Raw genomic sequence first — 18,260 nt, 5'->3', positions numbered from 1 at the left:
GCCGACTCGTCTAATCATCCCTCAACAAACAGTCCGAAGTCCGGGCGGAATAATTACCACGAGTTTTCCGTCAATTTCAACTTTATGAATTGAACAAACAGCAAATACTTACCCGAATAAACAACGCGGTGAAATTATAATCGCAAAATCATCGTGAAAATAATATTAACCCACGGGATGCCGTTCGTTCGGCCGGGCCACAATTTCCCTGTGAAAAATAAATCCAGCATCCTTAAAGCGGGATGAATTACAGGCAAACAAAACGGATGAATTGAAGCGGGATTTTAATTAAGTTTCAAAACAGTACTGGTAAAAAATTCCGCTTCTCAATCCCTTGACACTCGTTTATCGGAGATGTTTTTCTGCAGCTGCGGACATGTGCAAACTGAGCTCAGAAAATGACCATCAATCCAACGCGGTTGCTTGACGGCGGATGCGTGATGCGATAGGGCGTTGTTATAAATGATTCGCCAAGTCCTGCGAACCTCCGTCAAGACGTATCAGTCCGTTAATTAACGAATGAGCTGGTCAACTCAGGCCGAAAGTCTTTGAACTGCGGGTCGACCGAGTGGAAAAGGTCGGTTGCGGATCAGCCGCGACAGGATGAAGGGAAAATAATCGTTTCCTTTAATGACGCAGAGTTCCAAGAGGCCTTTTTCGTGAGTACAACGCGTGGCCTGAAATCGAGGCGATAAATTATTTCCCGGACAATGACGAGTCGGAAAAACCGTAAGAAATGTGCCGAGAACAAAGGTAGGCACGAAGGTCCTTGAAGGTGTTATTGCTCCTTTTTATTAACTCGATAAAAATTAAAATTGCCAATATGCAAAAGAACTGCCCCAAGCGATGTTGTGGAAACAAGTCTGTTGGCGATAGGTTGTAAACCAGCTCCTGGCTTCTGTTTCAAAGAGTCACTTTGACCAATTGACTCAGTTTCTTTCCTGGTTCGCAGTTTAAGGGAATGTTATAATTCGTCCTTACCGACTGCAGTAAATGTCTTCTATTTTGGCCATTATCAGGGGCTCTACATCGCAACGTAAAATAGGGTGTAATAGCCATATTTTAAATGCAATTCTGAACAACCATACACCAATCCATTTCGGTTTTTATACAAAATGAAGAAATTACATGATAAAGAAGAAATCGGGATCGCGGTTTTGTATTTTTCAAGACACATATTAATGTTTGAGTAAAATGAAAATGCGTTGATGTGTTTCTGTTCAGAATTTTTTTGTTCTTGTTATTTGTGGTCTTTAATATTTAAAGATATCCAAGTTCGCAGCATCCCCTCAACGTCACGAAGCACTGGTGCAAAAATCTTCATTTGAAAATTTTAGAATCACTTTGAAGAAAACAAGTTTTCAAAACATGTTAAGATAGTTTTGTAGCTTGTCTTACGTTTCACTGAATTCCTAACGACCCCATGAAGTTCATGTCTCTTTCTCGACGGGCATCCAATTCAAGAATACTCGCCAATCGCTGATTCCACCTTGAATTTTGCGGATCCGCAAACAATCTCGCCAAGTTTTCAACGCTGAAAATATCTTGCTTCTCTCACTCAAGCCAATCGGATGTTTTCCCAGCGAAACGAAGTTCCAAGGGATCGATCCGAAAATGAAAACAAATCTGATCTCTCAATGGTTTTGATACGAGGAATCCACTAGTGTTGCCCTTGTGGGGTTCGGGTGGATTCTACAATTTCTAGTCGCAGATTTATTCTTTTTCTTTCTGTTTACGCTTCCCTGACAGACAAACCCCTGCCATATTCGCTCGAACGATTTTGAGGGAAAGGTATCCGGCTACAGTAACACACAAAGAATGAACAGGGTCGATAAGACCGTTAAGTAGAAGCCGCCAGGCTGTAAATCACATTAAAAAAGCGGTTATCTCGAAAGAACAGCAGCTGGGGGTTTTAGAACTGTGCTTTTCGGCACCGATCGCTTAAAGCACTCGAAGTGAAAGCTGCTATCGTGAGGAATGGAGCTAGCCAAGTTGATTCGATTTCAGATATCCGATTTCGCGGAATATTAAAAACAGAGAATTTTGATGGAATTTCTTATTTTCCTTAGAGAAAAAAAATGTGCCTGTCCTTTGCTGTAAAGCATAAACAAAAAGAAAGCTGTTAAGCTTGCACCGATCATGCAGCCTCGATAATCGTTCACAGCGTTAAATTTCGAAGCTTTTTTAAGTCGATGCGCAATGCTGAATTATTCCCTTATATACCTTTAAGTCTACTCAGCACGCTCTGCCTGCTAGACTGCGAGTCAAACTGTGTTGGTGGTGATTTTTAGGAGGAAATAAAACCCGAAGGAGGACGTAGATCACGCGGAGACGCCATGCGAGGGCTGAAATATGAACCTACGGGGAAATACGAAAATATGCCGAGCTGTTGAGGCACCCTTAAGAGGGCAGCCCTGCGCCACCCGGCGCTTGACAGGCGTCCGGAAGACTAGGGGTGAAAAATTTTTGGGGGGCTGGGGCAACCACCAGGGTTAAAAATGATTAAATTCACGAAACTCCGAAATATGGTCGTGTGGCCCTAATATCGCGAGACCAAAAATGGTCCGCAACGTTTCTCCCGCTGATGGAACGAGAGTGGAGAAGAGAAATTGGTGGTAGGGAGTAAAAAGCTCTGGAGAAAATATTCCACCGTGTATATTTCACGTACGTGTGTTCGTACCTGTGCAGTTTGACTTCGCATCGAATATTTATGACCCCCGCAATGCCAAGATACGAGGGGTAGATACCGAAGTGTCTCGTCGTCGTTCAACATTTATCGTCGGGGTGCGACGCGGTTAACCCTTTGCCCCATCTATCTATTTACCTCAGACGACGTCGGCATCAATTTATATGGGGCATTCCTCCCGGGTGTTGGTGTATTTATTTATTATTCCCTACAAGGGCTGAGGAAATGATCTCGAAGTTTCGGTTTCTCATCGAAAATGTGTTTCACCTGTCGTAAAATTTTTTTGCAAAAGTAAATATCGACCGAAAAACGAGGGAAATTTCTTCTTTCATAATCTATCGAATAATGCGAAAAGCTGCGAGTCCGCAAGTTTTCAGCGCTCCGCAATATCATAAGAAATGCAAAGGCAAAACGTGGCCGTGTAACGTATATACGAAAGTCGAAACTTTTCGTATTACTAGACTTGCGAATATTTGATGTAAACTGTACAACGAATTACGTCCGTTCGTAACGTATGTAGCAGACCTCGCATCCGCAGTGATACCGTCTCGTCGTTCACTGTACTCGTGCATGTTTCACCACCCTCAAAGTCTCCGGAATTATTCACCCCATCGACGATGTGCCAATTTACAATTTACCGCAAATTCAGCGATCCGCATCTCTCCCGTTTCTCACCGATACGAACGTGTCACGACAAGGTTTCCGACGCGCTAGAGAATTCTCAAAAACTCATCTGTCAGAGAAGTTTTACGGAAAAAAGAGTCACCGCCTTTTACACCTGCATAAAGTAGTCTAATTCGAAATAACTATATTTAAAACGATAATTGCAAAATTTATACGCAACGAAAATTCCACTGTTTTTGATAAATGTATATTAAGGTGACGCAAAAAAACCGACATTTTTTTTTTCTGAGTCTCTCGTGACAAAATGTTAGTTTTTGATGTTTCCAGAGCCCACTCCAATGGACAGTTCAAAAAAAAATTTTTAAGAGGTCGCTCCACATTTTTTAAAACGTCAGAACTCGTCAAGAATCGATTTTTTTTTTGTATTTTTTTCCTCGCTACGGTATAATTTTATAGATAAAAAAAAATAAGTTTCCGAAAGTTTCAGTTCAAAGTTTGAATTTTGAAAGATCGCTCATAAGTTTTTTTCAATTTTTTGGTGCATTTCTTTAGATCTTTTCGAGCGACCTTTTAATATTCATATTAAAATTTCATCAATTTTTTTCTTTAATTTAGTAAGAAAGAATCGATAACAATACACCACGACATGAATTAAAAATCAAACAAAATACTGAAAATATAATTTTTTTAATTTAATTTTTTGACGAGTTTTGACATTTTAAAAAATTTGGAGCGACCTCTAAAATTTTTTTTTTGAGCTGTCCTTTGACGTGGGCTCTTAAAACATCAAAAACTAACATTTTGTCACAAGAGACTCAAAAGAAAAAAAAAGTCGATTTTTTTGCGCCACCCTAATGTATATAGATAGACATACTTTAACTTTGATAATTGACGTCACGAAGTACCTTTTTTCAATTTCTTCTATCTGATTCAACTCATGTTTCATATGAAAAAGTAAAACATATGATCAATTAATTATTATAACTCTTTTCTAAACTGGGACTTACTAAACTATTAAATAAAATAAAAATCCTTGCCATTTGATCTCTTTACACGTGTTCTCAAACCCGATAAGTACAGCATCCCTTTCTATCAGGATCGAGTTGCGAATCGAACCGAATCCTCGCTATCGTTCATCTGCCATTTCCACTGAAACTTGACTGAACCCGTGTTTTACTCGTAAGTTTCTGAAACGCCAACAGCTTGGACTGCTACAGCTGCTGATTCTCTTTATATTAAGAAGGGTGAAAGGAGGCGCAGGTGGCTCAGATAAAAATCATCGCGATGCGTTTTTCCAACGTCAGACACGCCACGACGTTTCCTTGAGAGTTGAAATAAGATGGAGAAAACAGAATCAGCCCGAGTCATAGCAGCGACCCGTCACTTCACCCTGGCTCTCATGTGAATAATACATCAGTAGGACGACGTATACGCATTTCGAGTTTTTCGTTTATTCTTCTCCCTTTTCCTCCTCTCTTCTCTGTACTTTTCCCTTCGAGCATTGTTATTATTCTTTCCCCCTGGAGCTGCTGCGACATTTTCGTTCAACCATTCCGATCTCTTTCCTCGCTACGTCACTCGCTGAGTAAGAAAAAGAAAAAAAAAAAGGTGAAAAAAAGATCGTCCTCCATCAACGCTGCAAGGATGTGATACCGTTCGAAAAAAAATGTCCAGACGTTAAAAAGAGGGTCCTTCCCTCCGAACCCTGCAGAAACACCCGAGGCTCGGCAGAAGGGAAGAAAAAAAAAAAGAAAAAAGAAAGTGGCACGCATGTATATGCATGGTATGCAAAAGTTTCGCGACAATGGACTCGCGGTCGTTTTTTCGGATTCTTTCCATTTCCATTTATATTTCGTTCCGTACCTTATGCACACACTTTTACCCCTTCCTCTTCACCTCTCCAATTTTTCCTTCCACCCCCTCCATCTCTTTTTTATTGCACGGCTTATATAGGGTGTACGACTTTACTCGGCTCGTTTACGCATCGCGTTACGTGGGTTAACCAGTGAATGCCTTCCTTCCTCGCCCCCGGCTGCACACCCTTCGGCTGGTTTTCATCACCGCTTTTATAACGGCCATCTGCAGAATTTTCGCGGTGCGCACAGTGGTCGGAGTCTCAAAGCGGCACTGAGCTTAATTTTCAAAGCTCTTACATTCTAAACGCTAAAAATTTTCCACCTCTCGCCACAAGTTGCCTCCGGGATTTTTCCCTCCTTTTTTCAACGCTTTTTTCTTCCCCAAAGTCTCATTTTTTTCACCCCCTTTATCCAACAAATTAAATTTCCGCTCCTCACTCGCAGATCATCGGAATAAAACGCAATTATAATGCATTCCTACGTGCGTTCGTACGTACGGTCAATGCTCGGATAAATCACCCCGCGCTCAACCCTGCCTTTTGCCTTTAATCTTACGTAGATATCGGTGTACAATATGGGCACTGATCAAAATTCGGAACAAGGATTATTATTATTGACAGAATGAGGCCGAGCCTCGGAGCCTCCCGACAACGCTGCCTTTTGGTCCTGAATAGCGGCCACCCCCTTCTTCACCTCTTCGCCTCTTCACCCCCAGTCTCTGTAATTACGTCGGGGTTGTGAAGCGGCCCGAAGAAAGTAGGCATTCAGATCCCGGAAGGACCTTTCCTCCCCCGAAGGAAAAGAGAGGAAATTTTGTAGAAGGGTTGATATTCGACCGCGGAGTGGATTTGCCAACTCCCTCGACGCCGCCGCCGCGACGCACGCACCCCTCGAGGGCCATCGAGCGATGGGATCGGCCGATCTGTCCGTCGGCATGACTCGCCGAATATGGACGACGCTTGTATCTCGCCACCCGAAATCAATCAAACCCTTCACATTACCCCGGAGCTTCCCTTCCTGGACATTTACTAATCGCCCGATTCTCGACCCGCCCTCGACGCACTTTTAATTCAGATCAGAAAGTAAAAAAAAAAAAGAAAAAGAAGAAGGTGGAAGAAAAGTTTCCGCTCCAAAATCATCCCTCCGATAGTCATGCGTAGCATTTTTTCTAAAGGGGAAAATCTCTGTCTGGCATAACGGAAGGTTGTATACTGAAATGAATTACGTGTCACCCTGTACAGAGCTTTTTCGGTTAGGCTAAAAATTCTGAACGATCGATGGTGAGTGGAGTGTTTTTCAAAAAAATGAAATGGATCATTGGAAACAATTTTTACTCGGTAACGTTGCGTGTTAAACAAGAGCGACGCTAAACCGGAGTCGATTTATGCTCGTCCAGTCGGAGGGTCAAGACTGGCTCGTCCGGCAAATCCTTATTTACGAGGCATCGCTTGTCGGGTCACGAGTTTTGGAATTCGTTTGGGGTTGAACGATACTGCGAAGTAGGTAGACATACAAGGTATATTGCTCGGAGGAGACGCAGCTCCGATCAATCTTTCCCGTCGATACACACTCACCGCATGTACTCGCGACCTTCGCTAAATAACAGCAACAATGAAGAGTATTCTGAACGCGTGAAGAGCTCTCGAAAAAGATTGGGGGGGGGGGGGGTGAGAAGGGGTACAAAAAATAAAGAAGGTTACGAGAGGTGAGGAGCAAAAGAAGACATTGAGGGCAGATATTTGCATCATTTCGAAACGACCTCTTTCCAAAAGTATTCAGCAACTATCCACCCGGAACACGTAAAACGCGGTGCTACTGCTGCAGCTTTCAGAGCGCGACTTCGTGCGGAAGGAGAAAAATTCACCCCTGAAAGCGTTTACTGCAAATAATACTTACTTTGTTCATAATGAGCATTGTGCAGAGTATTGTACCATAAATCTTCAGTTAGAAAAGTACCTTTTGGTTTTACTGTGCGGGCTTCGAACAATTTTTAATGCAGTTTTTTTTTTTGTTTTTTTTTTTTGCGATCATTTTTGTGACTTGTAAGATATGATGAAGGATCCAGCAGTGTTTAGGAAAAAGGAAAGAAACAATTCTAATCGAGTAAGGAAAATCGTATCAATAAATCAATTTTTGAATCTCATTACACTTGTGGAAACTCATTTTCATGGGAATTTAATTCAAGCTTAGGTAGTTCTTGTGATAATTCTGTTGGAGAAGTAATCCAGAGAATCTGACTATCTGAATTGATCTGTGGAAATCGAGGCTTTTTCACAAGGAAACACGCTACTCAAGTTGGCACTAGCAGATAAAAGTATTCTTTCAAACCTGACGAATTACTCGAGCAAACATAATTTCGGTACGTTTAAAAGCTGGTCCTTAATTATCCAGCGAGAGAATTGCAAAGTTGTTTTTGAGACGAGAGCTAAAATTTGTATACACATATCCGCTACAACTATCCTTAGTCTCTGAAGACTGGGCTTTATTATGGTAGCCCGGAAACTAATGACGCGATGGCGGCGCGTTCACAAAGCAGCCTCGACAAAGCTTCCCAGCAACAACAGTGCGAAGCTAATTTAAATTTTGAAAGCCGAATGAATAATGCTGAGAGACGCGAAACGCACCCGGTAATCCGTGTTCATTATCTCGAGATCAACACCCAGCAGAACCGTTAACGCGACGAAACACGAATAATAAACACGGATTATAAGAAAGTAGTGATCCTGCGGTGCCGGAGTAATTCATGTCCTCGGGATTAGCGGGAAAGATTTCTCGTCCTAACTCGATATTAGATCTTGAATCTTGACTCCGGATATTACATCAATCCTTCGCTATTTTCTGTCAGATGTATAGTTTTATCAGAAAATTTCTTAAATTATGAACGATAATTAGTTTGAATACGCGTGAGAATTATGTTGGTACCACTAATGTAACTATTTCCTTACTTCGCACCTTTAATATTACCTGAAGTTGAGTAAAACATGGTAAGCAAAAGATACTCATATTTTGAAGATAAGGTATAAGGTCATTGATCTACCAACATTTGACTTTAATTTGGTACAATGTTCTGGACTTTAGATCACTTTTCGGTCCTCTAAGGGTTAAAGTCATTCCATAATTGCGCAACAATATTTTTTAAACACTGAAACACTGGCAATCGTCTTTAAGGGTGAAAATTCATCAGTTGTTTGAAACACAAGAGATTCTCTTCGAATGATCTCGCAGGTTAAAAACTTGCTGCGACAGGGATCAATTGCCCAGCCTCAACTAACGACGCGACATGTCGCTTTTTGCAAGCTCCTATTATTATCGTCCGGCAAGAACCGCGAGGAACGAGATATGCCAAGGAGATAAAAATGAAAGGCGGTGAGAAATTGGTCGTGTAAATTTGACTACTTCCATTGTGCCCGAGAATCTGTATAGCCTGTCATTTAGTCGAGGAGCAGAGGTGTGCGGTACTCACTTCAAGCCTGTGGAGATCGTTAGCGATATAACCGCGCGAGTCCTTGCTGCCGACGTCTCCGCCTAATTGCCTCCGTCGGCGCCGCCGATATTTCCCATATTTTAATGCTAATGCAACGGAGGGGCGAGAAAGCCACGCCGCCGTTTCGTTTCGTCGGTTTTATCCGCGAGTTTAAACGCGAATTCCTCGGTTTACCGATGTCATAGTCCATTACGTCCCAAGGGAATAAAGTCGAATTACCGCATATGAGGGAATAGAATGATATGCTTGTTTTCTCCCGCTTTTCAGATGAAAGAAAAATATATTATGTTCTTGGAGCCATTTTCCTGCGACGCAAAATGAAGTGAAATCTTTTAAGAGGCAAACTTTCAGCGGAGGCCAAGCTTCGCAATCAAAACTTGAAACATTCTACGCCTCTTTGAGTGCCTTCAAGTCCTTTTGTATCGGAAAAAGCACTCTTTCCCAGTATTCGCAGCTTCTGTCTGTTTTAAGCCTTTTCAAGTTTTAGTCGAATCGTACACAATCGCTCATCCGATCCCAACTTCGGAGCCCGAGTTAAAGGGTCGAGATTTTTCACATAATCGTTCACCGATTCCACCGCAGGTTTATATATACGCTTCGGTTTGAAGATGGTCGGAACTTTGTATTCAGCGATTCACCGCCGGACATAAAACCGGGGAAATTTAAACTCCGAGCAATTGGGCTGAAAAGAAAAACGAGAGATGGAAAATGGGCGAAAGTTGGTGTATAAGAAAATTTAGAATTTCGGAAGAACTTTGCCCTCGAAGAACAAACTTCTCCCCCTCGATTCCTCTCTGCCCTTTGGCATCTCGCTTCCAACTTTGTACATGTTTTGTTTGTTCATCTTCAGCCGTTGTCTTTGTTTAATCCAACGATTTCCAGGATATTGCTGGGTAGGCGGTGCGGCACTTGAAGCAACGTCAATATGCGCTCATCCCGTTCCTCGCCAAGTTTCACTTGAAGGACCAAAGTTACTAAGGTCTAAAATCGTCCATTTGCCAATTGTGAATACACGTATTATCCAGTGAATCGTATAAATCGTCTGATCATTCACCGAGAAAAATATTTAGCTGTCTCAATTCAAGATCTGTTGGTCTAACAAAACGTTAAGTTGAAATCAACTAAAAATTACAAGCATATTAATCCAACAGATCTCATTTAGTTGATTCAATGTCTTTTTCTGCCAGTGACGTTCCCGAATCAGAGCTGTTATCTCGTGACGAGGATTAGAATCGGCGGAGCAGATATTCGACCGAGAGCCAAGAGCACAGCGTAAAAAAGACATTCTTCGCGGGATAATATAAACTGATTATGAGAGTATCATCGCGCATCGAATGGATCGAGAGACAGGGGTGAGATGGAGACTTTGAGATGTTTTATTACCCTGTAATACGAGGGAAAAGCTCCCATCAATATACTCTGACAGATTTATTGAATAATCTTTTAATATCGCCCGGCAGCCAGCCGAATATCGAGCTGAGCCAAATTTTGGACGAGAGAGAAAAACCGAGTCCCCGGTAATATGAAGTGATATTTGTCTTCACTTTTTCTGCGTAACGTTTGTTGTTGTTTTTTTTTTTTTTTTTTTTTTTTTCTCATCATTCATTGCACGAGCGATGATGCAAGCAGTCGCGTTTTACTCGTGTATTTTCAATTTTTCGCTCCACTTTGATCTGACGCATAACGTCTCTGCGACATGATGCGAATGCCGATATCGGAACGGTAATAAATAAAGATCGCTCGAAACGAATAAAACTGATCGATAAAAATTTTTACGACTCAACGGAGAATCGCGTGACTCAAACAAATACATTCTTTATACGCGAGTGTACTGAAAATATTTTTCAATATTGCAGTTTTGCGCTCCGACGCTTGTATTATACCTAAAAGTGACGAGAAAAACGTTCGGGTTTCATTGAAGCCGTATTCACGGAATTGAAGACGGAACTCGTTCACTTTGATTGCAGGAAAAAGCCTTCGGCTACCCCCTTTCGAGCTATGCAGATTACAATTCGGTAATGATTTTTTTCCTCGCCGATGTCTGATTCGCTGAGAGAGATAAAGCCGAATATTAAAATCGTGCTCTTTGACGATTGATACATATATATATAGAAATATTCGTATCTCACTAATTTTATCCGGCCATTGTTCAGAACGGATATCCTTATATTATCAGAACAGGTGAGTTAGGCGAGCCAATTTTAATAAATTGACGAACAGACTATAGAAAAAAATGCCGATGAATGACGCACTGGAAAATCTGAAAGAAAATGAGACCAAGTCGATGACGTCGGTCCGAAATTTATTCCCCCTCGTTTCACTTCTTGCTTCTTTCTTCGAAAGAAATTCTTTATCATGTGATCTCCCAGGAGGATGCTCATTATTTTTTATCCCGATCTGTGTATACAGGTAGATATATAAAACGGTTTTCCGCAATTACATTTTCGATGACAACCTAGATTGTGTAATAGCACGCTGCCACCGCAGATAAAGGACACACTCGAGATCCCCTGAATCTAGATCGGACTTTTGAACAGCTCTGATTGCTTCCGCCGTTCATATAACATTGCACGTATCTGCGGCATGAACAAATGGGAAACTACATTACGTTTGCATGTCAATAGACCCGACCGCTCGCCCTGGGCTCGTTCCACAATGTAAATTACTCCGAATATCGCGCTTCCTCCGTCCACTATCCGACAATTTCTACCACGCAATTTCGATCAATCCTGCAAATAGATTCGTCCCATGGTGACAGTAAATTGGATACTTTGCTTCATGCGGATTCGCAAAATTTGATAAGAAATGGAGTATATATATTGATAATAAAAGTGAAATTTAAAAACTTGAGATTGCTAACGAATCTTCGATACATCGCAAGCTCTTTTCACCGTGCAGATCAATCTTCCATCCATGACCGGTGATGAATATGGCGAAGTTTCCTCTTCCGGCGAGGATAAACTGAGGTGGCTATTTCCGATGTGAAGAGTTACAGGTCACGTGTGTCGCGTGTCGTTTCCTCCACCAGGCTGCGCCCGACACGAGACGCCTGCGGACGCCTGGCGTCGAGCCACGAAACGTGGATGTACTTGCTCGTAATCGTGTCACAGCTGCTACAGGCGGGGTAGTAATGATTTTGATACCGGTTACGCGATTCCTCGGGCAAATTGCACACCTTGTGTATTGGTAAAAGTCGCGGAAAGAAGTCTTCGAGTTTTGTTTCACGAGTAAGTCATGCATGAGGGTCGAGAATCGGCGTCGAAAAGACGAGGAAAAACTTTTTATTTACTCGTCGTATGTATGAAGAAAGTCTCGGCTCTTGTTATTCCCGGGATGAATGAATCAAGGGAATTTCAACTGTTTTTATACGAAATATACTTTTGCGGAAAGGACGAATCAAAGGGAAAAAAATCGCTAATTTTACCGGTGAATTGATTTTGAAATTAGGTTTCAAATTTTTGTATCCGTTTTCAGGAACGCGAGTCTTGCCAATTTGACGTCACAATTTTGTAGGGAAATTTCAGGATTCCGTCTGAAATAAGTTGAACAATAAAACTTTTGTAGAGCTGTTTGAAACTCAGGAAATAGACAAGAATTCAATTTAGAATTTCGGGGATTCAAAAGGTGTGTCATATCCTAGCTTATAGAACGCTATCGGAAATTTTGAAGGGGTGAAAAGCAATAGAACGAAACGAAAGAAAACTGCAACATCCGGATAAACGGATAACTAAATGAATTCAATATCGACAATCCGGTTATCGAGAACGCGCAGCAGCTGCCCCCAAGGATCAAATGTTAATCCGGGAACGACGCTCGTTCGAAACGGGAAAATAAACAAACTTGACGTGGAATATCGCCGAGGCACCAAACTTGCACAACCCCTAAAACGCCGGCGCACCCCGCTGGGACCGTGAACAAGAAAGAAGCATTACACCCGGGCAACCTGCCGCCCAGATTCGCGATTATTTCACTCAGCGGGTAAAAAAAGATAAGGCGGGAAAAAACTGAGAAATTAAAATACATTATAAGAACAGATTCAAACTTTCTTTTAACGGAGATTTTCATACGTATCAGCAGTGCAGAAGCGGGAGCTGCGAGTAACGATAAAATAGGAGTACAGACCTACGCCTCACGCCATATTTCGCACGAATTTACGTAATATACCAAGTGAAATTAACTTCTCTCTTAATTCACTTTTACTTTCTGCTTTTCTTTTCATTTTTTTTCTTTTTTCTCTCTTTTACACATTGTTATTAATATTCTCTGAACACTAATTAGAAGCAGTAGACTCCTCCGTTGATTAGCAACGGTCCGAACATCGGGGGTGAAAGGAATAATACAGCAGAGTAGGGCACCTTTGACAAATTGGGGAGGAAATTATACAGCTGATATAATTAATTATCCGACGGAGCTAAATTTCTCAACTGAAGGAAAAAAAGCGGTTCGCATGCCAGACTCGGGCGTTCTTTATATATTATGCTTGGATTTCACCCCGTAGAAACTGCAAACCCCCATAAGAGGTGGAACTGAGGGTCGTACACGACCGTAGATCCCCCCGCGTGCCTGACAGTTACCGATCGTTTCTTATCGGCGGGTTTTATGCCACGTTGGATATCTCGTTCCAATAAAGAAAACTCGGGGCTCGCTTTTATATCTCGATCGTCGTCCAACGGTAAAATCCGGCTGTGAGGATGTGTGGCGGTGCAGCTGAATGCGGGAACAAGGTCGAAGGATTTTTCTTCCCAGTAGCTATATATGTATACGACGATGCAGCGCTGCGGGAGAATCTCTTATCCCTGAAACTTCGAGGAAGGAGATTCTCCTGTCGTTTCAACGATTTGCCAAGATACGAGGAGCGGTTCGATGCGCACGTTCGCTGCAGACCGATCTCGTCGCCGGAATTTAATGGGGGTGGAAACGATGTGGTTCCGAAAAACCGGAAGTGCAGTATTTGTCACAGATCTACCAGCTTCTTTACACGTATAAATTCGAAGGCCATTTTCTCAGTACCTACGCTAGTCTGCTCAGTGGGATATCATTTTTTCCCGACCTTTGATGTACAGGCTTAACTTTTTCTCATCCCTCGAAGCCTCTTGAGAACCTTGAAGTGAAGGCACTGGAGCAGTCGCGTTCAGAAAATGCGATACATATCAGCGCTGCATATTTGATTCTTTAAGGATATTCAAAAGAAGGGATTTGAAAAGTTTTGTTTTCAAGAAGATCTCAGAAGCCACTGAAATATTCAGGTGTTCCAGTCACATCAGGATTACGCGTGTTCTGCAAATGGCCATTTCTTGAAAGCATCTTGAACCACAGTCGAGTCGACAGTTCGCCACTCTAAACCTTTTACAACTCGACGTCTTTCGCATTATTTGCAAACTATGAAGTAAAAACAACGCAACTGAACTGCTCGCGAAATTCAACATCCTTATGGTTTTGGATTCTAAGCTGCAATCATACGGTTCACTGTGTGGAGAATGGCGGTGATGCATTCGCCCATAAATCACATCCACCACGTGAACAAGCCCCAGAGCCATTTTAACGCGAATTTCATTACCGTTCTCTACGAGTAAAAGCAATTACATACACAATATTTCCGTGGTCCTTGCACACCGTAAGCACTAAAATTCCACAACGACCTGCATTCGCCGGTCCAGGTTAATTCAGGCCGTCTCCTAATTAGGTCTCCATTAGCGCGTATAATGCTGCAGAATGCATTAAATTTACAACCCAGCTGCAAACCGCGCGGCGCTGCACAAAGCGGAAGGACTGGACGTGGTCCATGACAGTCAAACCGACCACCCTGTACAGCGTAAAGTCCTGATCCTTGATTTGCACGGAGTAACTAAGAGGACATCAAGAACCCTTCCGGAAGGAAACTTCGATCAGATTAGTCAGGGCCGCCATTTACCGCTGGTGAAACCTACGGCAAATCGAACTGATCAGCAACCTCAGTAAGAACACCGTTGCAGGACGTGCAGGACATGGAAAACTGATACTTCCATGCCTGTTCCATCGACTGGTAACAACGGTGATGAAGTACGATGACAGGCATCTGGGTTGGGGCACAAGTCGAAGTTTCGCATTGTATAAGTTTGGACTGAACGTTGCATTGAATGATCGAAACTCCGAGTAGTCAGAATTCCTAATGGACAACACTCCGAATGGTCGAAATGGCCAAGACCAGAAACGCCAGTCTGATCCTTCAAAATTTGGAACTTTGACCCTCACCCTCCGCATCGACCACTCCCAATCCCCTTACGGCGAGACCCTGAAGCCATCGATTCGTCGGCTCGAACTCCCATCGTCCTGATGGTACCTTCATAATCCTTCAATCCGCAGAACAATCAGCTAAAACTGAACATAATGCTTTTCCCACAACTTTTGTCCGGTTTCCCGAGTTCCTGGTTTACCAATTTCGGAACATCGTGTGATCTTCCCGTTCACTGCTGACCATCTAGCACTTCGTCGTCTAAGTCTCACGTTCGTGGAGCATTTATGGACTCTCGAATCTGGAAACGACTTTTGGTAAAAGGTCATCGGAAAGTTAAATTTTCAAGATTCAAGGCTCGGCGAAGTGGAGGACCACTTAGTCGAAATCCCAGTTGGTAATTGATCGGACTTTTCTGACTCGCTTTCAAAGCTCTATAATGGGTCAGTACTGAGCACCACAAATGTAAAAAGCAGCGTCGTAAAAGCGTACGAGAGAGATGAGTGTAGGAAGCGCGGTTCTGGGTTTGAGGCTCCGTCGAGCCAGGGATCTTTCTCGCCACCTGTTGCCATGGCTACGGGGCTGCGTACAAGGGGAGGAATATGGCGACCCCAGTGCGAGGGTGCCTCAAGGGCCCCGTGGTACTGCTGCCCGTTATTTATACCAATCGCTTTTGTAATTCATGTACATTGCACCTGCGTAAAACTTCGGTTAATTAGAATCCATACATTCATAATCAACCCTCGACTGATGCACGGGCTTTGGCCATCGATTCGATTCATCTCTTCTCGTACTTCACGATGCGTGTTCTCTCGACGATGTCCCTCCACTTCAAGGCCAAAATTTCTTCGCCCTGCCCCATGAAGACACAAAGCTCACTGTTTTCACACCCAGGAACCGTTCCGTTGTCGAGTGCCCATTGTGATGGAAGTGTTCCTGTCCTCCGTTCGGTTTGGAATGAGATTGCCATTGTCATCCGGTCCGAAAACATCTCCGAATCTCTGGTCTCCTTTTCTTCGAATGTGGTTCCCACGCCCTCTCTACTTCTGCAATCAGAAGTGATCTTGAAGGACAATCTTGGCAAGAAAGGAAGAAGATTCTTGGATACCAAAGTGTTTCGTGACAGAGGCAATAATTTCTCCAGGTGTGGGATCAACCGCCTTCCTCAAAGTCGCACGAATATCCGAGCAACCGATAATTCCATCCGCGACATACGGCGCCGTGAATTTAGCCCACATCGATGCTACTATGGCTAGGATAACCTTCTCGTTATCTGATGAACAGCGTTCTACTAGCGACGGACGATAAATCACCTCTCGTGGGGTTTGTTCATCGATTTCAGTGGTTGTTTCACACTCACCTTCCGATGGCAAGAAGGATTCTAAAAACAGAACAAGCACGAACGCTCGATGGAAAGTCAAGACATCCGCCGTCATGATTCGAGGGATGAATTTTTCATGAGATTTTATTTCTTAACTGATGTTCAACCGGAACATCGGGGTCCTGTGTATTTCCTTGGCGTGAAAATCAGTGCGTATTTTTAGCCGTCGAGCAATAATTGACGAGACCTGAATCCAGAACTAGCATAGAATTTATTCTTTAATTCAGAAGCTCGGAATCCAGATTTATACAGCAATGGACTCGGTTATCAGGATACACAGAGGATGATATTGGCCGTCAAGTCAATTCCAGAGAACGGAATAACGTCGAGTCGGTGGTGATGATGAGTATTGTCCGATTGGTATTCGGCCCTCCGTCCCAGTGGAAATGATTGACGTGGATCGAAGAGAGGATGGCTTTCATTGGAAAGTACCAATCTAAGTTGTCCCGTTACGAAAGTTAAATTGTCTGGCCTTTGTACGCGGTGCGTCAAAGGGTCGATGGATATCGGCGAGTACAGTCGACAGACACGTTCGATGGCTGGTTGGTGAAGTTTAAAAATCAGTACAAGAAGCTTTCCAAACTCCTGGGAAAAGTTGGCTGCTCGATACCTTTGGAAGTCCGATAATTCGATGGCAATTGTCGTCGCCCTGCATTGGAAAAGGAAAGTCGAGAATGAGAAGAGGACTTATTCCTCGAAACAAGGATCGGTTCAAGCCGGAAGACAAGGGGCTTTAACGGGTCCTCTCATTGCCAGATCACTCCTCGAGAGCAATTAATTACTCCGGTAAGAAATTAGCGGGGAGGAGCTTTCCTCCTTAGCTCTCGGCTTCGCATCTAAGCTCCGATCTTCAAAGAGGGTTTTTGTTGCTTCTCAGCTTTGCACAAGGACAATAACACAGCCTGGATCGCTGGGTGGCTTCGTCTTCGTTTGACCCGGGAAAAACCGCTACGACTGATTGATAGTTTGACCCGGATTCCGCATTTGCCAGAATATAACGGTGTTTCTTTGACCAAAAACTCGCAATTATCAAAGTGGACCTCCAAGCTTCAACCTCGAGTTTCTTTCCTGGAGAAGCGTTTCGTCCTTTATTCTGAGGACGTGGTTAAAGGCTACTCCGCCTCTTGAGTTTTCGCTAAGTACATGGACGTCTTCTCGAGACAAGCTACCATGATTTAGGGGCTGCAAATGATAGCCATTTGAATTCCGAAATTCAGCAAGAAATTTAACCTGCAATAGCATACATTTTTTTTCTATGAAGAATCGCGTGTTTTGCTGTGTCGACAAAATAGAAAAGTATCAGAGTGATATAGAACAATTTTACAAACAAGTTGAAGATACTGGCTGTAGCCTCTTATTTTTTCGAATTTTAAAAACCGTAACTCTGGATGCGATATTTTCTGTTTGGCGATAAAGTGAAAAGTTTCATTCCTTTGAGAAAAAACCGACAAATTGCTGCCGCAGAACAAACCTAAGGTCGTTACCGCGGTTAAGTGAAGAGGATCTAACTCCAAAAAATTTTCGTATAATTTCAACTCGTTTGGGGATTCAAACGAGGAGAAAATACGCCAGTTAACCGCGCTTTATGAGAATTCGTTGGGTCTCGGAAATGAAATAAGTTGAAATGCGGATAAACGACCAGAAGCACCACTGAAAGCTTGTATTTCACAAGTTTCTGATTCCATCATTCGAATGTTAACCCGATCAAAAATTGTAGTACTACAGTACAATTGCAATATTCGTGAGTGAAACTAAAATATAATACGGATGAGTGAGTCTCAATGAAAAGTTAAAAGGCGTTAAAAAAATCTCTAACAAAGTGATTTTCCCCAATGAAAGTGAACGCAAATGACACAATAATGTCCTATAACACTGCTAGAAAATTTTCAATCGTTGTCTCAATTTTCCTAAGATCTCGATTCACACCTTGCTGCCTATTTATTATCCTGCATTATCCTGCACTCGTGAGTAAGAGCGAGTCGATCTGTTTATTGGACGGAGAGCTTGCGACAGCTTTG

General features: G+C 42.8%; 1 protein-coding gene across 1 annotated transcript in view; it reads left to right on the top strand.

The window, feature by feature from the left end:
• Positions 1-18,260, top strand: part of LOC124413367 (Kv channel-interacting protein 1-like) — a 92,358-nt gene that overhangs the window by 37,173 nt on the left and 36,925 nt on the right. The window lies entirely within an intron of this gene.

The sequence above is a fragment of the Diprion similis genome, chromosome 12 (assembly GCF_021155765.1).
Source record: "Diprion similis isolate iyDipSimi1 chromosome 12, iyDipSimi1.1, whole genome shotgun sequence".
In the NCBI taxonomy this organism is placed as follows: domain Eukaryota; kingdom Metazoa; phylum Arthropoda; class Insecta; order Hymenoptera; family Diprionidae; genus Diprion; species Diprion similis.
The sequence above is the reverse complement of the archived record's forward strand: the minus strand, read 5'-3'. Positions and strand labels throughout refer to the sequence as shown.